The sequence below is a fragment of the Electrophorus electricus genome, chromosome 7 (genome assembly GCF_013358815.1).
Source record: "Electrophorus electricus isolate fEleEle1 chromosome 7, fEleEle1.pri, whole genome shotgun sequence".
Classification (NCBI taxonomy): Eukaryota; Metazoa; Chordata; class Actinopteri; order Gymnotiformes; family Gymnotidae; genus Electrophorus; species Electrophorus electricus.
In genome coordinates this window covers 128,008-137,500 of record NC_049541.1, presented here as the reverse complement: position 1 = coordinate 137,500, position 9,493 = coordinate 128,008, and positions in this window count along the sequence as shown.

Sequence of the window (9,493 nt, the reverse complement as noted above, 5' to 3'; positions counted from 1 at the left end):
GGGTGTATTAGCATGGAAAGGTCTCTGGTTGTTTCACTAAGGGGTTTCACCACAGAGCTGAACCTTCCTGATGAGCTTACGAGGCCTGTATGTCAAACAATTACAACCTCATGGGGTTTTCTTGTGTAATGGTGTTGAGAGTTTATAAAGAATTATGTGAGTTTTACTAGATAGACTCAAAAATGTTGTTGGGATTAGGGGAATAGCACTTTCCTGGTTTAAATCTTATCTAGCTGGTCGCTACCAGTTTGTCAACATAAATGGAGACTTCTCAGCATACAACAATGTTAGCTATGGTGTCCCAGAAGGATCTAGGGCCTTTGCTTTTTTGATTATATATGCTACCTATGGGCGACATTATATGTAAACACTGCTAGTTTTCACTGCCACACTGATGATACTCAGCTATATGTCTCAGACAAACCACAGGACCTATATTGCCTTAGTATTATTGATGAATGCATCAGGACATCAGACACTGGATGTTGAGGAACTTTCTCTCACTTAATCCTGACAGAACAAAGGTGCTTCTATTGGGCCCAGAGACAGCCAAGTCCTTGTTCTCTAATTTCTCAGTGAACCTCAATGGTCTCCCAGTCACATCGTCTCTAACATTTAAAGATCTTGGAGTTATTATGGATCCCAGTCTCTCATTCGAAGCTCATGTAAATAATATTTCTAGGACCACCTTTCTCCAACTCAGGAACATCTCTAAGATTAGGAACTTGCTCTCCTCACATGATGCAGAAAAGCTAGTCCATGCATTTACTACTTTCAGATTGGACTACTGTAATGGCTTACTATCTGGCTGTACCATTAAGTGCCTAAACATGCTCCAGCTAGTTCAAAATGCAGCAGCCAGAGTATTTACTAGAACTAGAAATTTTGATCACTCCTATCTTAGCTACTTTATATTGGCTCCCAATAAAATTTTATATTGATTATAAAATACTTCTAATGAACTACAAAGCACTGAATGGTCTTGCATCACATGACCTTAGATAACTCCTTAAATAAATCCACCACATCTACTTAGTTCAAAAGGTACAGGCTCTTTACCAGTACCAAGAATAAGAAAATCTACCACAGGGGCAGAGCCTTTTCCTATAAACTATGGAAACTATGGAATAACCTTCCTGTAAATGTTTGAAACTCAGGTACAGTCTCAATTTTTAAGGCTAGGCTGAAACCGTATCTGTACAGTCAGGAATATTATTAACTACTTCCCATCTTAAGTAAAGGTGTAGATCTGGGGGTGCATGGGCACTGAGAGTTCTGGTAAACTGGGTTGTTATGATGGTGTCACTTCACCTCTCTTTTGTCACTCAGATTTGTTGACTGAGTGGTGGAGTGCTGATGTTCCAGGCTGCCCTCATGCCTGCAATTCCTTCTGGCTCTTTCTTTTTAGATGTGCTGCCATATCAAGATCTGCCAGAGTCCATCTTTGCACATTATAGTTCCCTAATTTACACACCCTCATACCTGGACATGCCTAATAAACTTTTCTCTCTTTCTGCCAAGGAAAAACTGACTCAACCCGTCTCAGCTGCCATGGCTACTCCCACCACCTGCTGTAGCCCACCACACCTCCACCCCAGCCAACTACTTCTCCGTTGCCCTTGATGGCGTTCTCTTGTGGGATGTGTTTTGGATATGCGCACACCATCAGGACCAGACTAGGACCTCGAGAAAACTGGATTAGACAATAATTACTTATTTTTAAAATTTTATTATTATTTATTTATTTTTCTCTTAAAATTGTTACTATTGTGGTGGCTGTGGTCACCCAGAGGAGGATGACCCCCCCCCCCCCCCCCCCCCTTGGATTCTTGGTTCTTCTCCAGGTTTCTTCCTCATGCTCTAGAGAGTTTTTCCTCACCACTGTTACTCTTGGCTTGCTCACTGGGGGCTTGGACTTGGACATTTGTAAAGCTGCTTTGTGAAAACATCTGTTGTAAAAAGCACCATATAAATAATTTTGATTTGATTTGATTTGAGACATATTCATCATTATTAGAAGAATAGTAAGACAGGTTCATTAGTGTTAGTGAGAGATGTTCAGGGTCAGAATGTGGCGAAAGCAACATGAATCTATGAGCCCCTGCTGTCTGGTGTTAACAGTTCAGCCTGGTGGAGGTGGAGTGATGGTGTGAAGAATTACTGCAGTGGTGTTTTAGTGGTGAAGATACTGGACTAGTAATCAGAAGGTTGTGCCTGGTGAGGTGGATGTGTGTAGGGTGTGTATGGTGGAGGGTGTGTGTTCTGTGTGTGTGTGTGTGGTGTGTGTATGGTGTCTCAGTGGTTCAGGTACTGGACTAGTAATCAGAAGGTTGCCAGTTCAAGTTCCACCACTGCCAGGTTTCCACTGTTGGGGCCCTGAACAAAACCCTTAACCCTCAATTACTTTAGATGTTTTCAGTCAGAATAATAAGTGACTCTAACTCAACTAAATGACAGAATGTTTTCTTGGCATGCACTGGCTCCTCTGATACCTGTAGATGGACGTTGGGACAGTAGGATGTTCCTAAGCATGGCAGCTGTTTACCCTGTAGCAGAAGGACACTTACAGCAGGACAACACATCATGACACAGGCTTGTATAGTGATTTGGTTCCAGGAACATGGCGGTGAGTTTTGCTGCCCCGGTCGTCACAGTTCTCAGATCTTAATCCCGTGGAGTTTATCTGGGTAGAGCGAGCTGTTCAGAGCACATCACCACCTCCATCACCATCTGAGGACAAAGGAGGGCCAACGTGCTACTAGGTGAGTGTCTCTAATAAAGTTGGTCTCTCTAATAAAGTGAGTCTCTCTAATAAAGTGGCAATTCAGTCTATATGGTCTCTGTTTCTGTGTGTCTCTCTCTCTCTCTCTCTCTGTCTGTCTTTCTGTGAGTACTGCGAGTTCTTATTTTAATGTTTTACAAGTGACCAGGCACCTGTTTTACAAAAGAATGTTTCTATGGCAACAGACTTATTCAGGAAAAAGGGGGGGGGGGGGAGACATAAATCAAGTGTGGATTGTGAGGTGTTATGAGATGTTTAGTGTGGAACAGGGTGTAGTAAGGTGTTTAGTGCGGAACGGGGTGTAGTAAGGTGTTTAGTGAGGAACAGGCTGTAGTAAGGTGTTTAGTGCGGAACAGGGTGTAATAAGGTATTTAGTGCGGAACACAGGGTGTAGTAAGGTGTTTAGTGCGGAACACAGGGTGTAGTAAGGTGTTTAGTGAGGAACAGGGTGTAGTAAGGTGTTTAGTGTGGAACAGGGTGTAGTAAGTGTTTAGTGAGGAACAGGGTGTAGTAAGGTGTTTAGTGAGGAACAGGCTGTAGTAAGGTGTTTAGTGTGGAACAGGGTGTAGTAAGGTGTTTAGTGAGGAACAGGGTGTAGTAAGGTGTTTAGTGTGGAACAGGGTGTAGTAAGGTGTTTAGTGAGGAACAGGGTGTAGTAAGGTGTTTAGTGTGGAACAGGGTGTAGTAAGGTGTTTAGTGAGGAACAGGCTGTAGTAAGGTGTTTGGTGTGAAACACAGGGTCTAGAAAGGTGTTTAACTGATCCATAAATGAACATAGGTTGTGTAAATATTTATTATATTAATTATAATTGAAAAATTGAAAAACAATAGATTGTAGAAAAATTCATATCAACATGGTGAAAGTAGTTTGACTAGTTTATAAACACCACACTGAATAAAAGATGCAAGACAAACACACAGCAGTGTTCACACATTGTTGGAAAACACTCACCTTGTTCACAAATATAGAAATATATCATTAGATGTAATAACTGTATATTGCAGTTCAACATAACTGGGTAAAAAACAAACATAGTAACTGCAAACAGTCAGATATAACAACTGTAAAACAGTTAGACTTAGTAACTGTAAAACAGTCAGAAATAACAACTGAAACAGTTAGACTTAGTAACTGTAATACAAATTTATTTGAGATAAGAGTGTTTATGGCTGCCAGGCATCTGTATAACCAAACAGCGAATCTCATTATCCTGATCAGTGTAAATAATCACCTCCATCAGAGAGTCCAGGAGAAAGCAGAGCTTCTCAACCTCCACACGTTGCATTTCAGAGCAAACAGATAAAATGTTTAACGGGTCCATCTGGGGTGTGAGTGCACAACTGTTGACTGAGGCTGCGTAGGATGACACCGTATGGGCCGAAAAAGAACATTCTAGAAGAGAACACACACACACACACACACACATATATAAACTGCCATACATGCAAACAGAGGACTGTATTGCTATAGTCATGTTTACACTGAATTATACATAATAATACAGTGTAACAAAATGACCATTAGAGAAATCAATAAATGGGGCAAAATGGGTGTGATTTCTTTAAATAGAGGTTTGGAGAATTGGAGAAAAAACTAAGAATTTGTTTGCACACTGATATCATGATGAGTACACATAGGACCTTGCTAGCACACTGTGAACTCTCTCTCTCTCTCTCTCTCTCTCTCTCTCTCTCTCTCTCTCTCTCTCTCTCTCTCTCTCTCTCTCTCTCTCTCTCTCTCTCTCTCTCTCAGGGCTGCAGACTGTTAAATTGATTCAGAACCCAAAGGCAGAATTCAAAAGGCAGTGACAAAATATAAACTCGCCACAAAAACCTTCAACAGAACAGGCTTTCTTATCAAATATCTCTCTATGAAAATCAATCAATCCCTGAATCTTTATATATTAAACTAAAAATTTATATATATATATATATATATATATATATATATATATATATATATATATATATATATATATATAGAGAGAGAGAGAGAGAGAGAGAGAGAGAGAGAGAGAGAGAGAGAGAGAGAGAGAGAGAGACTTGTGTGTCATACGTCTATATGTTTACATATATGTGTGTGTTTGTGTGTTGTATGTCTATATGTTTACATATATGTGTGTGTTGTATATCTATATGTTTACGTGTGTGTGTGTGTTGTATGTGTGTCTATATGTTTACATATGTGTGTGTGTGGAGTGTTTTCTATAATCATGTATGTTTTTCTCAGTTTCTCTGAATCTTTTTCTGTATGTGGTCACTTGCTATCTATCTGTTCCTATCATGCTGTTTTCTCTCTCTCGCTCTATCCTCTCCCTTTTCTCTTGCTGTCTTCTCTCCCTCTTTCTCTCTCTCTCTGTCTATCTCACTCTCTTCTCTCTCTCTCTCTCTTTCTATTTCTCTTTCTCCCTCTCTCCCCGCTGCGGTATCGTGATGATGGAGAGTTAATGAGGATCTTAGATGCAGCTCTCTCTCTGATATGTGTTCAGAGCTCTACGTATTGTTTTGCTCATTGAGTTTTTAACCCCACATTTCCAGATGTTCCAGAGACCCGAGGAGTGTGAGAGGGCATGTGCTCCAGAATGGATGGAGGCTGGAAATGGCTAGGGTTAGGGGCTAGGGGTTAAGGTTAGGATTAGTGTTAGGGTTAGGGTTAGGGTTATTGTTAGGGTTAGGGTTAGTGTTAGGAGTTAGGTTTAGGATTAGTGTTGGTGTTAGTGTTAGGGTTAGTATTAGGAGTTAGGTTAGGGCTTAGGGGCTAGGGTTAGGGTTAGGGTTAGGGTTAGGGGTTAGTGTTCGAGGTTAGTGTTAGGGTTAGGGTTAGGGTTAGTGTTAGGAGTTAGGTTTAGGATTAGTGTTAGTGTTAGGGTTAGGGCTTAGGGGCTAGGGTTAGGGGCTAGGGTTAGGGGCTAGGGTTAGGGGCTAGGGTTAGGGGCTAGGGGTTAGGGTTAGAAGTTAGTGTTAGGGGTAGGGTTAGTGTTAGGAGTTAGGGTTAGGGGTTAGTGTTAGAGGTTAGTGTTAGGGTTAGGGCTTAGTGTTAGGGGTAGGGTTAGTATGATGTATGTATGATTTGTGATGTATGATATGTAATGTATGATGCCTGGTAGCAGCTGTACAGTGAGAAGTAATGGGCTTCTTCAGTAACATACAGATGATGTTGTTGTGTTTGGAACACACATTCTAAAGTGTGATCACAGTGTACAGAGACCCAGAGAGACGACCTTTACCTGCTGAACCTACACAAGAACAGCAGAGTACAGCAGACGTGTTGGGACACTCTGGGCCTTCCACCATTAAACACATCCTCTCTCTCTCTCTCTCCTTCCTGCTCTTTCTTTCTTTCTTTCTCCCCCTCTCTCCTAACATATATGCTCACATTCTTTCTATTCCTACCTGGAGCAGATTTAATAACAGCTCCTAACCAAGTCAGTTAACAAACTCAGGAATAATTAGGATTAGGGGTAGGGTTAAATTAAGATTAGGGGTTATGTTTATGGTTATGTTTGTTATGTTATGTTATGTTATATGTTATGATAGCTAGCTAGCTAGCTAGCTAGATAGCTAGATAGATAGATAGATAGATAGATAGATAGATAGATAGATAGATAGATAGATAGATAGATAGATCAACGAAATGCAGTTAGCATCTACCAGAAGTGCAAGTAGTAGCAATGTGCAAAACAGAAGAGTGCCAGAATGTGCAAGTATATAACTATAGCATTATATATAATATATATATGTAAATGTGACTTTATATATCTCACATATATATATGTATATGTGAGATATATAAAGTAAAACAGGATATATACATAATATATTAAGTATAACAATACGTTACAATACAATGCAGGTAGTGTGTACAATAATATATTGAATATTTACAGTGTATCTTTACATAGTATGTACAGGATAGATATAAACAGTAGTGTATGATGTATATACACTATATCCAGTATGATGAATGCTAAATAAAAATAAATCCAGTGTACCCTGTATAGACGGTGTAGGGGCAGCAGTATCAGTGTATTGTAGAGTTAGGATTAGGGTTAAATTAGGGTTAGGGTTAGGGTTATGGTTATGGTAGGATTAGGGTTTAGGGTTATGGAAGGATTAGGGTTTAGGGTTAAATTAGGGTTAGGGTTATGGTAGGATTAGGGTTAAATTAGGATTAGGGTTTTGGATTAAATTAGGATTAGGGTTATGGTGGGATTAGGGTTTAGTATTCAATTAGGATTAGGGTTATGGTAGGATTAGGGTTTAGGGTTAAATTAGGATTAGGGTTATTATGTTAATACAATTACAATTCTAATGATCAGCAGTACTCTCATTCGTTTACATACACTCACCAAGGATGGGCACTTTCTCTCTCTCTTTCTTGCTCTTTCACACACACACACACACACACACACCCACACACACACACACACACACACACACACACACACTTTCATTTTATGAGAAAAAAAAATGGCCAAAAAATTTTACTAATAAGAAAAATGTCAAAATGAGAAGAATTTCTATTTTGCAGATGTTACATTTGGTCTCATCTGAGTAATGTGGGATTATTTTATCCTGGAAACATCTGGCTAATGTGGGATTTTTTAATCCTGGAAACATCTGGCTAATGTGGGATTATTTTATCCTGGAATCAAATGGCTAAAGTTGGATTATTTTGACCTAGAATCAGATGTCTAATGTGGGATTATGTCATCCTGCAATCATATTGCTAATGCAGAATTATGTCATCCTAGAATTAATACTTCAGATCAATCTTTCAGCAGTATTTTGGAGATTACACTCTACTGCAGACAAACAGATGATCAGAACATTACAAATCTCTAAAGAACGACATCATAGAAATAATTTCAAATGTAAAATTGAAACAATCTCTGTTGCACTAATTTGTGCTAGGAGGATCACGCGTGTAAAAAACAATTGCTTCAGGATTACTGTGGCATGGGATTAGTTTAGTGTGTTAAATTAGTTTAGTTTGTTGCACAGGGTTAGATTAGTGTGTTGAGTTAGTTTAGTTTAGTTTGATTGCTCTAGTGTGTGACAGGATCAGTAGTTTTCTCAGATGTGTGTGTGTGTGTATGTGTGTGTGTGTGTGTGTGTGTAGGTTCAGGTGCTTCCTCCATGGCAGTCAGATTACAGTCTGAACACAGTTTACTCCTGATTCTCTACCACTCCATGTTGGCCATACCCTTGATCCTATACAATGTGCTTGCTTGCTTGCTCACTCACTCACTCACTCACTCACTCACTCATTCATTCATTCTCATTCTCATTCTCATTCTTTCTCTCTCTCTCTCTCTCTCTCACACACACACACACACACACACACACACACAGAATAGAGGGAAGCAAAATATGTAAGGCTCCTTGGCTATTACTATGGTAAGGGTGTTGAGCTATCTTTAACTCCATTGTCATTCACCTCCTGTTTCTCATTCAGCCCCCTCAAAAGAGAAGCGCTTATGAAAAAGAAAAATCTAGGTTGATATTTTTAGCTGTGTCACAAGAAAACTAAGTGAGAGAGTGATAAAATGAGAGAGATACAGAGAGAGAAACTGAAACAGGAAATTTTCAGTGTATCACAATGTTATCACAGTACCAGCACAGGAAGTGGACAACAATCACTTCCTGTGTGAGCAGTGTTTGTTAGAATCTGGTTGTTTTTTGTCAGGCACTTCCCACCTGAGTTCTAGTGTATGTGGGGTAAGAAGAGTAACTGAAGAATATCTCTGCAGGACTAGGGTTTGATATACTACTCCTATACTATATACTCCTCGGTGACACCACACACTCCTACTCAGGAAACAGTTCTAACTACATTTTGATGTGGGCCTACATTTAAAAAGCATTCTGTGTACAATAGGTTATCGCTGCCCACAAACTGAATGTTGGAGATCTGGTGGATTTAACCCTAACCCTAATCTCATTAGAATTAACCCTAACCCTAATCTCATTAGAATCATCTCTAACCCTAATCTGATTAAAATTAACCCTAACCCTAATCTCATTAGAATTAACCCTAAACCTAATCTCATTTTTATTAATTCTAACTCTATCCTCATTAGAACGAACTATAGTTAATAATTTTGGCATTTATAAATTAGCGAAAACATAACAAGCAGATCTATAATATATGAATGCAGCTGTAAACTGTCCTAATGAAACCTGTGAACCTTTGAGCCATGCCCCTTATGAAAGGGTAAACTCTGCACTGAGAGGCTCCTCCCAGTAAAAAAACATGTAAAGGTATACTGGTGTTCCGCAAACCAGTATGGAAGACTGGACATTTGATAGAAGCTATGCACCTGATTGAAACTAAATAGGTTGAAAGATCCCTTATTGTAGCATTAAAAGATGTACATGGGAATCATTATATATATATAATTTAGAATATTTATATTTATATTATTTATAAGAATATTATTCTGAGTTTATTACTCACACCTGTCTCTGAAATACCATTTATTTCTAATTTAAATTCTAAATGCATCCTGTTTTCCTAAAATTGTAACATGATGTCAAGTAGAGATCAATATTACTGGTGGCATGGAGAATAACTATGGTACATGTTTTTGTAATGGTTGAAAGCAATAGTTTGATATTACTGGTCCGAGGCCACAATAAATCAATACATTTTCTTAAGATGTCAGTTATATCACTTACATCATTATTACATACAAACAACACAAAATC